We start from the raw sequence: 15,814 nt of genomic DNA on the forward strand, positions 1-15,814 counted from the left end.
GGCAACGGGAGCGGGGCTGGCAGCGGCCGCCCGACTCGCGGGTGCTGTACAGCAATGGAAAGGAAAGAAACGAGTACTTTACGGTGGTTGTTAGTCGCCAGTGTTGAGGGAATACGGGAACAGGCGGCTCAGGCAGGCTTCCCTCTGCCTGGGGATAGCCGGGATATGAGGGGCACGGCCCTGAGAAGCCGCCTTGCACTGGCCCTGCGCCTCCCGGAGATCCCCAGGTGTTCTAGCGCCTCTCACTCGCACTTTCACAGTACAGTCCAGGTTGGGCTTGCATATTTGAATTTTATTTTAAAAATATCCCAGATAATGGAAAATTCCTGTTATCGCCTATTTTATTATGTGCAGAAAGCAGTGACATTGTGGAGAAAACAATAACGTGTTCCATGTCAGTTGTTGAAGGTGGTGCTCTAATTCTCATGTTAATAGCTCATCAGGCCTTCATAAGAACACGGACAACTTGTAGTTTAGTAATCTTGAAAAAACCGTACAGTTTAGAATTAGGAAATAATTTACAAGGCGATGGGTAAGAAGGATTAATTAACACTTAATCATTTGGGTATTTCTTAGGGCTGGTGATTGTGGTATATTCCTTTTCTCCACTAAAATTAAGGTAATTTCTCTCACTGTCCTCATCTTTTACACTGCTGACACACTGAAAAGTTTTTCTCAAAGTTTAAATGTATGTTCTAATACTGGATGATTGCTTGTCTTACTGGTACATGTCACTGGTAAGTAAAAAAAAAAAACAAAACAAAAACCCAAAAAACAAACCCCAAAAACCCCAACAAACCCAAAAAGAACCTCTTCATCCTTTTTGAAATATTTTAATGAGCACAAACAGTGGCAGTTCTAGTTCATTGCATCAGGATCAGGCTTGGTCTTGTTCAAGAGCTCTTGTAGTCATTAATGAGATTTTACCTACACAAAGTTTCAGTGCTGGGTAAAGTCTTATTTATTTTCTCACTGTTTTTTCTCAAAGGTAACAATCCTATGCTCTCAGAACTGCAGAGAAGTACCTGATCATCATTTAAATAAGAATCTGCACTGGAAAAACTTCAGATTTTCCTTTTGCAGGCCACTTTTTTTCACCATCAGCGCTTCCATTTCTGTAGCTGGTTTTGTGGTCGGAGAGCATCAGCAATATGGCAGGATATTCACTTCCTATTTGTTGCATAAAAAGTTAAAGCATTTCATTACAGTTACAAGAAAAATTGCTGCAGCAATGAGTATGAGGAAATTCTGTCCTCTGCAATCAAATCCGTTTTATCACCGCACAGGAAACTGCCTGATATGATCATGTTCTGTCCATAGATGTCAGGCAAAACACTGGAGTTGGTGGTTTAGTTGTTAACAATACAAAAGATGGAGCAGGAAATGCTCCCTTAGCTGAGTCACAAAAAGCATTTATTGCTTGATTTTCTGTCTGCTCTGAGCAAGTTGCTACTTCAGACATTTTGACGTACATACAAATATATATATATATATGTTCCACTGAATTCTTTATGTCAGTATCCAACTCTCTTCACATCCAGTGGGTTCCACTCACAAGCACAATAATAAAGTTTGAAATTCCAGAATCTTGAGACTGACTTCTTTTTGCAGAAAGCCATTTTTGATCTGTTGCTGAATTTATAAATTTATTTATCTATTTATAAATAAAGTGGGAGGCAGATAAACTTCTTAGCTAATGGCAGAGGTGGTTTTTACATCACTTCTAATTTCTTCAATGTGGATAAATTTGTAGCTTTTGAGAAATTTAAAGGATACTGGCAAAAGTGCAATTATCAGATTAACAGTTAAACAGTATTATTTTTATTTACTCTTTTGTTTAGGCTTTAATTCTCCCATCCACCTAGTTTGTAATAGTCTTAATACTGCAACAGCTATAAATATTTTTACCTTAGTAAACTTAATGCAACTTTTCCAAATTTTTTTTTATAAATTTTAGTTTTGGAGGGATTTTTTTAATAAATCTGACCTCAAAGAGAACACCGAGCTCAAGCTTCTGAAAACCTATGGTGCAAAGACCTTTTCTTTCAGTCCAGTAGACAGAATTAAATGTGATTTCTGTATAAAAGGTTGAAAATTAAAACACTAATCACTTCATGCTCATTGGCAACAATTTATTGTGGAGATTTTTTATTAAGTATGTTATACTTAAGGGACTTCACTGCACTTTAGTTAAAGCTTATGTTATACTTAAGGGACTTCACTGCACTTTAGTTAAAGCTAAACTAGGAGAGAAATTGGTTCTGAGCAATGCAGACACATTGAAGAAATGCCTAAAGTCAAGTAAGGTATTGTGAGTTATCTTCGTTTTCCTCCTCTCTGGGATATTGAGCTCCTGCTTGTTGCCTTCTGCTGAGAAGGCAGAAGACCTGGTTTCAAGGGACAGCACGGCAGCCCGGCCTCGCCCGGGCCACTCAGGCCACAGACATACACAGACACCAATGTGGTGGATGGTCAAATGGCCTTTATTACCTTATCTCGTGAGGTTAAATAGTCAAGGGGGCTTTGCTACGTCAAAGGAAGAAGGTAGGGTCTCTAGGGTTAATAAGGGGTGGAAAACTACTGGGTTAGGAGGGGTTACCTGTCTCAGGGGTGATGGATTACATATCACAGGATGAGGGGGGAAGGGTCTTGCTTTCTGTTACATCCCAAAATCTTCCATTCACCTGTCCCTATCTACCACACTGCTGGAACTTCTAAAGATCTTCCTATTTAGGTCATTTTCTTTCATTTTATAAAATTGTTCTTTTCTCTTGTGACTTGAAGGTTTTATACAAATGTAAGGCTGTAATCACAGGATCCATTCTGCCTGAGAGGCCATTCGTAATATAATTATCCAATAATAAGCATATGCCATTGCCTTTTCTACAATAATGCTTCTTAGCTAAATTATCTAATCTTAAAAGTATCTCAAGTGTCCAACATCTAATACATTCTCTTTATAGCTTGTGAAAAAAAGACGCTAAAACTACAAGAATATTATTTCTTCTATTTTTTAGATTTTTTTTCATTTTTATACTTTCCACAAATCATGCACATTTTACTCACACGTTTATCCGAAAGTCTATTGATACACCTAATTTAATATATTTTCCTGAAGCAAATTTTGTTGTCTATTTAGCAACAATAGGATTAATTCCCATGTACACTTTTCATAGGGATTTTCTCCGCACACATTGACCTGGTGTTCTAGTAATTGCTGCAGTGCTTTTACCATTGCTTTTTCTGTGGTGTCTACACCTCTTGAATTCCAAAAAGTCTGGTAACAGTTTAGATTTTTCTGTCCAATTTCAGCTGATTGTTATTGATGGAAGATGAACTACGGCAAGGTGAAGCCTGTGGTTTGATCTGAAGCCAGTGAGTTTTGTTATTCTAATCTCTTCTGGCATGGAGTTCTGCAGCCATGAGCAGGTTAAAAAAGGAAAAAGAAAAAGCCCTGTGACCTTTCTTTGGAAGTGGAGAGTTTCAATGAACCAGAAAGATGGCATGTGTGGAGGATGAAATGGTATCAATAAGGGTATGAGATCGTTAGAAATAGTAAAATAATAAACTGCCAGATGCATGGGCATTTTATTCATTGTGGAATAAGTGTGCGAGAAAGGTCAGGGAACATGGTTGCCACAAATCCATGATAATAATAGGTAAAAAAGAAAAAATATAACCTTCAGTTGTGTATTGATTTTGGGGAAAGATCTTTATTTCTGAGCTTAGGAGACTTTCTACATAAGTCCATCTTCTAACACCTTCAGCCAAGAGTTATGAAAGCTATGTAGAAAGACTCCTACACACAAACACATTTCTCTTTCTCTTCAGTTTTTACCACTGTGAGAATTGTGCATTTTTAATTTCTTTGTAGAACTTCTCTTAAAAAGGACTCCTCAATATTAGGATTACTGATTAGTGTTACCTGGGGCTATGTGTGCAGTGGGACTAGAAGAGGTCTGAAGGCTGCCCAGCCTTGGAGTTTCCTTGACTGCACAGTGCAAGAGAGAATTTATTTAAGACATGAGTTTGGTTTGAGTCATTTAGTGTTACCTCAGGGCTTGGCTTACAAGAAGGTATTTAAAGACAAAGTGCTGGTTCTGGGGGCTCTGGGGAAGACTGGAGTTTGCATTTCTGAGTTTTATTACCCACATGTTTCAGTTGCCCCCAAGAATGTTGGCTAATTGCATTGTATTGTTGATTATAAAAGACAAAGAAAAATCCCAAGGAAAACGATACACTGGAGTGCCTCACAGAAACTGCTTTCTACTGCTGAAACAGAAATGTTGGGAAGGATGGATAAATATAATTATTAATAAATAATACAGCCAGGATGAGAACAGTCCTCTCTGCTAGCCAGACAATGCCCTTGCCTATGGATGGGTCCAGGGGTCAAGTGGACTGTTCCGTCTCACCCCCCAAAATGTATGGCTCACCCCACACCTGTAACCCTCCCCTAAAACATCAAGTGCCTGTAACCCCATTGGCCCAAGTCTTGTTCCAGCCCACCTTGAAGCCCCCTGATAAGGGGTCTCCGAGGGGCAACACCCTCTCTTGGATCTTCCCCCTCATAGGACCTCCACCCTTTCCTAGAGCATCCTCCTGTCTCTCCCCTCCCCCATCTCCTTAAGCTTCACCACGTGCTGCATCTGGCAGCTCGAAGCAGGACCTTTCTGCATCCCTAATAAACCTTATATCCCAAGAGCAGCCTTCAGAGATCTCTTGTCTCCATTCACCTAAACCATCCTGCTCACAGTGTACCCTACAGACTGGCGCCCAGCGAGGAATACGAACCCACACATCTCTGGAAACCTCTCCAGGTTTTTTACCTGTGGGAGACTTCTCCATGGACGGTAACTAAATAACCTGTTGTACTCCCTCATCGGTGTCGTGAGCACGGCATTTCGTTGCCGGAGCTCTTAAAAAAATTGCTGAGGCAATCCTCGAGCACCATGACTCGTTACCAAGTAGTGAGTTTTCGGAGCTCTTGGAGGATTCTCCGCCTTGAGCACAGGGAACGCTGCAGAGCAGCAGAGACCCGGAGCTCTGTGAGGAGCCCTGTGGCACACCGCCACGTGCAGAGAGCGCAGAGAGCACTGCCTAGCACTGCCCGCGCTGGAGCCCTGAGGGGGAGTCTGGGGGTCCCGAGCATGGAAAAGCCATCCCTGAGAGACGCCTGATACTGGAGATCTTGAGGAGGACCTCCCACAGAGTCCTGAGCACTGACTGGACAGTACGTCGGAACTCCACAGAGGATCCTGCTTTTGTGACATTGAGGTGAGCTACACAGGTCTCCCTCTCGAATCCACGGGAACAGATGCCCTGTGGAGCCTGGCCAGCTGGGCAGTGGGGCGAGGTGGGCAGAGGGAAGGAACTTCTCCTCAGATCCCGGGGGGCTTGGAGAAGCTCCCACGTGAGTCCAAAGACGAGCTGGTTGCACAAGCAAAGGAAAGAGGCTCTCTCCCTCAGGATTAGTTCCAAAGTTTAATGAGGGCCTGGAGAGATCCCAGGCCACATCTGGCTTCGAAGGACATCCAGAGCAAGAGAGAGGGTCTCCCGGCCCAGAGAAGCCAGATATAGGGGAGCGGGGAAAACTGAGCAGGCAATGGGGGAAGGACATGGGAGCGGCTCTCTGGGGGCAAGGCCTCAGAGTGACCACTGAGGAGGGGGTTGGGGAGGAGTTCCAGCCAGGATCCAGTTACCTGGTGACCCTGGGAGAAGGATCTGGAAAAAGGGGAAGGGTCACCAGGTGATGGACACATCACCTGGGAGGAGACGGGGATGGGTTGGGGTTTGATGGACATACAGGTACTGATGGGAAAGCTGGGATGAACCAAACAGGTACAAAGAGGGGATATGGAGGGACAAACCATTATGAGGGGATATACAGTGCACACACAATTCTACAACAATCCCACTCTGCCCCTGATACAGATCTCTATAAGCAACTTAACCATGTCTTACGTAGCCGTAACAGTACTTTGTCTAAGAAAGAGTTAAAAAAACCTCCTGGAGTGGATTCTGCTTAATTTCCCCAATGCTGACCGGTCAGCTGTCTTTACCAGAGAATTTTGGGACTCAGTTGGAAATAGACTTTTTATTGATATTTCACGCGGGGATCCCGATGCTTGTGATTTGCTCCCGGCTTTTCGGACTGTAGCCAATTTGTTTGCTTCACGGAAGCCGGCGGCAGCCGCTTTGCTGGTTCGCGTGGTTTCTGATGACCCCTGTGTCCCCCCGCAGCCCCTGTGGCCCTTGCAGCCGCCCCACCCCCTCCTCCGCCATGGGTCCCTTGGCCGCGCCCGTCCCCTCAGTGGCATCTTTGGCAGCAGCGTTCACCACCTTTGCTGGCCTGTTACAAAACCACGTGGCCGCGTTTTTTACAAGCAATAGAACCGGCGCTTGCCGCAGCCATCTCGCTGCCGCCGCCGTCTCCCGCAGGTATCCCTGAGGCCCGGGAAGCAGCGTCACCCGCGCCGCGGAACCACGCGACCATACCCCCGGTCCCAGCGCCGCAGCAGCGTCTGGCTGGAGGCCCTGCGCTGCCACCCCAGCCCAACCACCCCCAACACAGGGAGATGCCGCAGGGCTCCGTAACGTGCCCCTGATACCTCCCGCACCTGTGAACACGCGGCAGCCCTCTGGCCACCCGGCCCCAACACCAGCCCCTGTGCAAGAGCCCTCTGGCTGCCTGGCCCCGACCCCGGCCCCCGAACCTGAGCCCTCCAGCCACTCGGTAGATGCGGCCACCATCATGGCTCACCAGGTGGACCTTGTGACGCGCCCCATGCTTGTGCAGTTCGCGTTACTCCCCGACCACCCGCTCCAAGCCACCCCCACTGCGCCTCTGATGCAGCCCCCTGCTTCCCACGTGCCCCATGCCACGGTCTACGCCCAGCCGACGTCCCCGCATCCCCCCACAGCAGTGCCAAAGCCTCCAGTTCTGGCCGAAGAAGCCCCGCCGCCACCACCGCTGAGAACACCACTTCCAGGCTTGCCGGCTCTGCCACCGTATCCATCTGCACAGCCAGCCCACCCAGGTCTTCTTACAGCCTCATCACAAATAGTCCCCCCGACATTGCCTCCTTCGCAGCTCCTGGAAACCCCAGCCCTACAGCCACCAGCAGCTCCTCCACGACCGCAGCCTCCAACCTCCCCCCACCCTCCAACCAGTCTGCCTGCAGCACCACAACATGATTCTACAGCATCCTCTGCACACCCCTCTGTGTCCCTTCCTCCGCTGGATCTACCTTCTGCAGCTGCAGCCCCAGCTTCGAGATATCCTTCTGCACATGCCGGTTCTTCCCATGTGCCTTTGCTGACAGGCTCCACTCCTGCTCCTCTGCTCCAGCTACCAGCAGCTCCTGCAGCCGGTTCACGCAGTACCCCACCACAGCTTGGCACGCAGCGAGAGGGAGAAGGACGGAACCTGGAAGCTGCTTTGACAAATAAAGGACACACTGAAAACTGTAGTCCCCCTGCTAATGCTACCCCCACTACCTCGATTTCACAGAATTCCCAGAAAGGTGTTGATAATCGCCAACTGATAGACTGGCATGGACTCAGACGTGATAGTCACAAAGAGGACAGTCTGAATCCCCAATCCATGCCTGTGGCATTCAGCCAGAAACCTGGTGGTCCCAGAAAATGGACAGCTGTCCCACCTCAGGATGAGAAAGAATTCCTAAAAGCAGTAATTGACAGTGGTATCTGCTCTTCCTATGTTACACAACTGTTGAGAAGTACCATAGAAAGAACATATCAAACCCTAAAACGCAGTGTAAATCTACAGAATGGGGGAGTTTATCAGGCTACACCTCAAAAGAGGTTAAGGCTCTGTATGTTTACAATTTTTTAAATAGCTCTGCAGAAGAGCCTGATCCCCTGATTTATAAGCATTTCCTGAATAATAAAAAAAGCAAAATAAAAGGGCACCCCCCAGTCTTAATCAAAACCTTAGATCCAGGACAAATAGAAGGACCATGCAAATTTATAACATGGGGAAGAGGGTCTGCTTATGTTTTCACAAGTGAAGGACCCAAATGGGTCCCAGCGAAGAATGTGAAGCCTGCTGGCACCCCCACACCAGGTAGTGCTTCTGCAAGTGCAAGCCAAGAAGCAAGCACCCAAACTTGAACTACACAGAGTCATCAAGAGGAAATGACCTGCCAGAAACAGCTTGAGAAAAGAATGGAAAATTATTGTTTGCATGCGTGCATGTTGCTTTTGTTCCCTTGTTTTAATTTTTGTATTGAAGTTTTACCTGTAAGTCAACCAAAGACAAAAGCCTGGGTTGCTTTAGCCAAGTCTGCAGGCTCTGGTACCATCTCTCTAGCTGACACAAGCCCTAACAGACCTTTTTCAACCTGTTTAATTAGAGGACATTTTCCAGAAGGTTTGATAATGCTGCCTCAGTTAAATTCTTCCATTACACTAAAGCAGTCAAACAAGTTAAGATACTGGCTCAGTAAAGAAGTAAATGCCACCTCTACTATAATCACTAATTTAGCTGAACAGTTTATTTGATGGTTTGAGCTTTGCACCTTAGCTAAAGGAACTCTGTAAAGTAGGTTTGATTATTCTAAAAGTAATAAGTGTAGTTTCAGTAGCAATACCCTGTATACTTCAGAGTGTGCAGAAAATAGTAGTTAAGTCAATGTTTAGCATTTCAAATGGTTTAACAGAACAGGGGAATTGTTGGGAAGGATGGATAAATATGATTATTGATAAATAATACAGCCAGGATGAGAACAGTCCTCTCTGCTAGCTGGACAATACCCCTGCCTATGGATGGGTCCAGAGGTCAAGTGGACTGTTCCATCTCACCCCCCAAAATGTATGGCTCACCCCGCACCTGTAACCCTCCCCTAAAACATCAAGTGCCTGTAACCCCATTGGCCTGAGCCTTGTTCCAGCCCACCTTGAAGCCCCCTGATAAGGGGTCTCAGAGGGGCAACACTCTCTCTTGGATCTTCCCCCTCATAGGACCTCCACCCTTTCCTAGAGCATCCTCCTGTCTCTCCCCTCCCCCATCTCCTTAAGCTTCACCACGTGCTGCGCCTGGCAGCTCGAAGCAGGACCTTTCTGCATTCCTAATAAACCTTATATCCCAAGAGCAGCCTTCAGAGATCTCTCGTCTCCATTCACCTAAACTGTCCTGGAGCACAGCGCTCCTTACACAGAAAAATCAATTGGATGTACAAGAAATACTTTCATAGAGATACAGATGGAAGTGCTTTTTACAGAACCTCATCAGTCCTGTTTCATGGATTTCAGATGTATATGACTTGTAGTAACAGGATATTGGAAGAATGACACAAATTAGGTTAGCAGAGTACATCTACTGGAGAGCAACAGTTTATCCCATGTTCCAGGGTGTGTTACCTGGCTCCCAGGTGCAGAAGGGACTCCACACTCTCAGCTCATGTGCTTGCTGTGCCAGCTCAATGTGGTGGAGCCCCGTGTTCAGATGACACAGGAGTGTCAGGGTTCTGAGATCTGAGCAGAGCCCAGGAATTCCAGACCCCTCACTCCACTCCATTAACTATCCTCATTGCTGCAATTGGCCTTCCAGCAACTTGCAGGTTTGGGGGGCACTGATCAATAAGGGGTTTTCCCATAGAGCTGGCAGTGGGGAGAATAGAGGTGCTGTTAACATGCTGCTGCTTCACTTCCCTCTTGCTGTGCTATTGCCTTTTTATTTTCTAAGGTGCCATCTACTCAGGCTTATAGCAGAGGCTCTGTCTGGAACAGAGGAAGAGTTCTGGGGTGTGTTGGACGTGGCCAGGGGCTGCTGAGCTGTGTCCCTCTGTGTATCTGGATACAGCTGTCACACCAGTAGGTGTGACCTCAGGAAAGCATAAAAACCAGAGCTGTGAGATGAAGAGTGGAGCTTTTCACAGCTTCATAAACAGGCTAAATGATAGCAGCATAAGCAGGGCTGCTTCTGTTCTTACTTGGAGGACACACTGTAGGATTCCAGTATATGCATGGTTTTCATTAAGCTCTGTAACTTAATAGTTTATTTTTATGAAAGCACCATGAGTTATTTATTAAGTAGTTTGTATTTGCGGACTATGGGATTTTTACTTGTGCTTTAATGTTATGATGTAAAAAAAAAACAAACCAATTTGGCAACAATGTTTTTATAAAATTTTTATTATCAAATGATACTGTGTGTAACTGTGGGTTATTTTGTGACTCAATCATGGATTACCTCACAGTGGAGCTCAGAGCTGGGGGCTGTCATTGCAGAGAACTTACTTCACCCTGCATGTCTTGCTCATGCTTTTTAACCTTAAAACTTGCCAAGTATATCAAGTGTATGAAACTTGTCACCAGTCTTTACAAAGGTGTGAACAAGCAGGCTAGTTAGATTTTGTAGGAAACTAAGACTGGGAATGAGGTGAAATGAGTACTACAAAAAATTGTGATTTCAAATTAGTTTGACATCGGAAAACAGTATGAAGTTACCACTGCACAAAGCTTTTTGCCCTGGATTTTTCTGTCCAGTCCTAGTTCTACTTTCTGGAGAGGAGTAAAAGCTCCCCAGGCTTTCAGCTGAAGGGCTCAGAAGTCAGCCATGAACATTTTTTTCAATAGCCTGTGAGGAGAAAGGCTGACTGGACAGCCTTGGAGATAAACCACTGTTCCCAAAATGAAAGAGCTTCGGGAATCTTGGCAGACCAGGATTATCACCCCTTGTTTGTTGGTGGTTAGAGCTCCTGGAGTTTTATTGTCTTGGGGCTGGGGTTTTTGGGGCTGGGGTGGTGATTACGATGTTTTCTTAGCCAGTTGCTGGTACTGGCTCCTCAAAGCTCAGTGTCTGTTCAGAAGTGTTTGCCCTGATGATTCTATGCGAGGTTTTATGGAGTTCTGCTGGTTTGCATATGCCTGCAGTGGGCTGGCAAATGGGGCTCTGAGGCTCACGGGGTGAAGCTAATCCATGCTTCTGCACTCTTGGCAGAAATCCGGGCAGGGCTTTAGGCCATGAGGGAAGTTGGATGGAGGACAAGGGTCAGGGGGAGGTTGGAAATTGCATTTAAGACTCTGCTGGGAGTCTTAATGCTGGTAATGTGTTCACTGAGATAAAGTAGGAAAAGTGCTGGTTGGGAAAGCTGACAAGAGACCAGCCAGATCCATTTTGGAGCTAGGGATCAGAAGGCTCCTTCCTGACACTTTGCTTGGCTGGACAGGCTTAGTTTACTATTTTAGAGCAAATAACAAAGCAGCTCTGCATTGTGGTGCCAGAGTAGTAATAGAGAACTTCCTGCACTTGAAATTCAATTTTGCATTCCCTGCAGAAATACACATGGTTTTTGCTGAAATTGAGTTTAACATGTTTGGTATTAATATTACTGGCTCCTTGCTGTTTGTATGCATTTTTGTGCCAGAATACTTTTATATGAGAAAAATATGTCCTGAAAGCTTTTGTAGGGCTGAAACACCATACTTTTTACTTGGAAAAGGCCTCCAGAAGGTCTCATGTGGTGTTGTGTATTAATCTGTAATAGGAGTGATTCAAACTGACCTTCACAAAGTGTTTAGCTGAGTGAGCACTTTCTGTGATAGGGTTTTCATTTGTAAATCCAGGATGCCAGAGGGAATAAGGGATGGGAAAAAGAAGGAATGAGATAAGGGAGTCATTGAGCAAAAGGTTCAAATTAATAAAGTGGGTTTTTCTGCCAGGCCTTCACTGTTCACCACAGAATACTTGAGTGAGGAGCTCTGACACTAAGTCAGGACAGGGAGCTTGGAAAGGGAAGGTGACAGTTCCTTACAGGCTGCGTGGTGATTGAGTTGGTTAGGAGCAGGTGACTGGAGATACACAGGGCAAAGGTTATTTTTTTTTCCAGGTGCACAATGAGTGAAGTGTAAAGCTGATGGCATACAGCCACAAGATAATCACCTGCATCTCAATTGCAGGTCTGCATCTTTGGGTGTGCACAGGAGTCGAGAGATGGCAGATAAAAGGACTGAGAGATTTGTTATCAGGACCCATTCCAGCACTTGCTGCTCCTCAGGGCTCAGCCAGTCCCTTGCATAAGGCTCTTTGAGTCTAATGCCAGTCCTGTAAACACAAAGGACATCAAGGCTCTAAGGGTGACAGAATATCCCAGAGCAAGCTGCTTTGGCTGCTCAGGAAGAAGGCTGTGTGGTAAAGCACCAGGAGGAGTGCAAATTTAAGTACAGCTCTGAAGCATCAATATCAAAGGCAGTACCAGCTCACTGTGCCTTCAAACCCCTACTTTGTACAGAAGCAGCTGTGTGATATCGTGCCAGTCACTGACTGCATCCTATGGATTCAGATCGTTTCAATCAGCAGTAACTGAGCTCACTACAATTAATTTGTTCCATTCCCCTATGTGGGCACACCCTGAAACAGAAGCAAGTCTTTGATTTTCAAATCAGCAGTTCTCTTATGAGATTTTATACACAACACTTTCTGAATTTCTCATATGCGTTCCTCTTATACTTTCTCCATGTCAAGGAACTTTTGTTTTAACATACTTTCGCCTTTTCTGCTCATAATGTGCTAGATCATAATACATCTTGTTTATTTCTGAAACCTTTCTTACCTGCCATTATTTCTGAGGATTTTTCCCCATTTTCATCCTTTGAATCAAAGCCTTTTTATGTTGGTCTTTACTGCAAACCAGCACTGTTATTTTTGTTAAGATTTGGTAAACTATTTTTATTGCGTTGTGGAGGTGGGCATTTAAATTACGTAGCCTTAGGATTAGCCAAAATTAGAGAGAGGTTTGGAAGGAACAAGGCCTCTTTGGATCCACATCAGCCTAATAAAAAAAATCTGTAGAAATACTGTTTTCAACTTTCTGGGCCTCATTTGGAGGAAAAAGTAGTAAGTTTACTTTCCCTTGTAGTTGAACAGTCACCCTCAAGCTGCCTACTCCTATGCACACATATGTATATATAAAAATCCTCACGGGGGCACTCTTGGTTTAAGCACAACGTACAGGAGGTGCAGTTTCATCTTGATTTTCCTTTGTAATAGACTGACAAAAAAAAAGCTTAAGGAACTCCTAGAATGACTTTCAAGTCACAGTTAAAAATAAGCTAAAATAAGTGTTACATAAGGCAAAGAAGCTTCAATTCTGTAATTCTGGTATAAAGCAAATCTAGTTATATAATCTCTACTGCAAAAATTTTGACTTTCACTTAAAACAGGATCACAGTAGGGATGAAAGGTCATTATTTGAATATTTGGGATTTAGTTGACTTACCTGTCTCATTGTTTTTCTTATTTCTTTTGCAACCATTACTTTTTTTTGTATGTAAAAGAAGGGGGGAAATAAACTGTCCCTGCATGTCATGTTGTAGCTTCCCTGCTGTTACAGGTTATGATGTATAACCCACAGTGACAGGGAAATCCAAGATACCTATGGGAAGAATTTATTTGGTAATTTAGAGGAAGCTTCCTGCTTGTGTCCATTTCTCAAGCCCACAATAATTGAACTGAAATGATTTCTAAATTTGCATACTGTTAAGCTTCTTGACCAGTTGGAGTTCTCTTTGCTATCATTATTAATAAGCAAAATTTATTAGTTGTTCAAAGACCAGACATATCGATATTTTATCAATCATAACAACGCCATCACCAAACGGCCCAAGAAAAATTAGCAGAAAGGGAAGAAAATTACATTAAACACCTATTTTTTTTTTCTTGCTGCAAGAACATTTAGTAGGTGAAACTGAACTGTGTCACGGGCTCTTGAGTGAGGAATTCCTTGGAAGAAACAAGCCTTGTATTCTTCACAAGAAGGATTAGCAATTCCTAAATGCCTGACTAATTTCTTAAACACAGTCCATGTGATACAAAGGGAGCTACAAAACTCCCAATGCTTCACTGTTCCCTGCTTCCACTTTACTGCATCAGGACAGAAGCAGTAAAAGAAAGAGCTAGACAGGGCAGAAGATCTGAGCTCGGAGCAGTTATGAAGTCAAGTCAATATGAATCATTTGCAATGTGTATTTCCATCCAGTGCAAAAGGATCAGCTCTGAATTGTTAAAAAAAAAAAGTCTCACAAGCTGGAAGCATGTCAGTCATCTTTTAAATGGAAGTGTGGATGAACTGGGGGAAGTCTCCAGGGAGCAGAGTGGGATAATTTGAGTCAGAGATTACTTGTGGGCTATTTCCACTATTAGTACAGAAGCCCTCTGCAGCAGCCTCTGCTTGCCTGCCAGCAGCTCTGTGTTCTCTGTGCTCCACAGGAACCCAGGCTGGGAGCTGCAGCTCCAGCAGGGAGCTCATCAGAGGCAGGAGACCTCTCTGTGCTTTGGGATAATGATTATTATTACTGCCAACACCCCTTTTGGGTGTCTGTCTGCTTCAACTATAGCACAAAATTGGCCATCCTCATTCGTTAATTAATTTTGTTTGTAAAATAATTAATTCTGTCTCTGAGGGAGAGTGAATAAATGTTACCATTAAGGACTTAAATAGGCTTTCAGATGAAATACCGTAACCAGCTGCAGGTCAGCAACAAACCATTCTTTGTTAAGGTGTTTTCCTTTTGCAGAGATACAGCTTGAATAAACTGAATAATCTCATCCTTTTAAGGCAGACTGTTAAGGTGGACTAATTCTATGATCAAGAATATTCTACAGATCATAAGAGCAGGAAGAAATAAATTTCAAACTATTCGTTATTTTAGTAGAGCATTTTCTGTGTGAAAAGGGCTACAATCTTCTACTCTGTATATTAAATATAGCTATTATATTTTAATACTTTATATATTTTTGACCTGTTACTAACATTTAAAAGTAATAACCTTAAGAGGAATTAAACCTTCTCTGGCCCACACAAGAATTTTCAAATGCTGAAACCTAGACTGATATATATAGAAATCAGAATTCTAATATCACCTAGGTTATTAAAAAAAAAAAATCAAACAAATAATAGACTCCTTTAGATAGAAAAAGATCTTTGAGTCCAACCATTCCCCCAGCTCTGCCAAAGCCACCACTAAACCACATCCTCTGGCTTAAGTGCCACATCTGCATGGCTTAAATCTGTCCAGGGATGGGGATTCCACCACTCTCCCAGGCACCCTGTTTCAGCAGTAAATTTAGGAAACTTCTTATTAATTTTAGCATTAAAAATAAGGAGCGTGTTAAATTGCTTCATAATAGATTTTAAAAGACCCAATTGACATCTCAGTATAAGCCTGAAATTAGAAGGAAATGTAGTAATTTGCTGAACCATCCTTTGACCTTTCAGCCACTGAACACTGTACATTTAATTCAGAAGTTGTTTTACATAATGGAATATAAAAATCATAAAGAACTTCAATATTGTATGGCCACCTTAGTTAAAAATAGAGCATTTTGTAGGTACATAAAGCTGGCAAGAAGCATCTAGGGAGGAAGATATTTATGCACTGGAAATGGATAGGCAGGAAATAGCTGTTGATGACAGTGGTTTGCAAAAGTCTAAATAAAATGACCAAATGTATCATTGTAGGTTTTAGCAGAAGAAAAATTACCTGTTATAGAAAAACTTCAATAAGAAATTTTAAAAGGTGGTAGATTTGGATAGAAAAATGGCATATGAGATGAACATAGGTAAGAATTCCAATTTTGTGCTCATCTCCAATTAAATTCACAATTCAGCTGGTGTCACAGTGAATTGAACCCTCTAGACTTAATGTAAACAAAGGGGTGATACAACTGTATGGTATCTGAAAGAGGTGTGAGTGAGTAGGCTGTTCCCAGTTCTAGGTAACACGGGAATCTACCCTCTTTCAAGAAGCTCCATCAGGAATGCTGCCTAATAAATCTAATTACTATTTT

This window comes from Lonchura striata, chromosome 3 (genome assembly GCF_046129695.1).
Source record: "Lonchura striata isolate bLonStr1 chromosome 3, bLonStr1.mat, whole genome shotgun sequence".
Taxonomy (NCBI): Eukaryota; Metazoa; Chordata; class Aves; order Passeriformes; family Estrildidae; genus Lonchura; species Lonchura striata.